Below are 947 nucleotides of genomic sequence, written 5' to 3' on the forward strand. Positions count from 1 at the left end.
GTGACTTCTACCCACGGACCCTAACCTGGCAACTAAGATTGTCCCACGGTTTTGTCCCGTGAAGACTCTCCTAGTCATCTACGATGCTCCACCGAGAATAAGAGACACGTGAGTGCACGTGCTCCACCTCGAGAGGGAGTGTCCTAGCGCCAACCTACACCGACTCTACCCGGTGACCCGACACCTCCCAGCTCACATCATCTCCTGAGCATCCTACCCGAGGCAGCTCCACCTAAATGTGGAGACCTCACCTCCTGACCTACCACCGAGAACCGAAGCAACTTCGGTTACTCCTCCGAGGTCAACACGTCCTTCTACCTCGGACTCTCCCTACCTCGTCATCCGGGACCTACAACACCTTCTTGTAGTGTCCCTACCTACCCGCGGAACAACTCACTCCACCTGGTCCTTTGGCCTACTCCTGCACCCGATTTCTCGGGTTTGCCTGAGACCCCTAGTCCTTCCACCATACCCCCTTTCGGGGTATACCGAGCTAGACAACCTAACTCCATCATCCTAAGACGATAAAACCTGAGTCTAAAAAACCGACTCAATCCGGAAGTGACTTACCCGACCCTAGAAGTGATGTAACATGACACGAGGGATGAGACCGAACCCTAGAGGACTTAACCCTAGGTATATTTCTACCTAGCCGTGCTTAAACACGCTCCAACCCTAGTCTATCGGTCCTAAACCTAGGTACGTCTCTACCTAATCAGACCTACAAGACCTAGAGAATACGACCTGACCGGACTTATCCTAGGCACTCAACCTAAACCGATCTAGCGGGACTTAAACCAAGTCTAACCGGACAACACCCTAGGTACATCTTACCTAAACGGATCTAACATACTCTAGACCAGACCTGATTGGACTTAACACAAGGCATATTTCTACCTAACCGACCTCCTAGACTCTCGCACAAACCTGATTGGACTTACCCTAGG

The sequence above is a fragment of the Tarenaya hassleriana genome, unplaced genomic scaffold, assembly GCF_000463585.1.
Source record: "Tarenaya hassleriana unplaced genomic scaffold, ASM46358v1 Cleome2, whole genome shotgun sequence".
Lineage (NCBI taxonomy): Eukaryota > Viridiplantae > Streptophyta > Magnoliopsida > Brassicales > Cleomaceae > Tarenaya > Tarenaya hassleriana.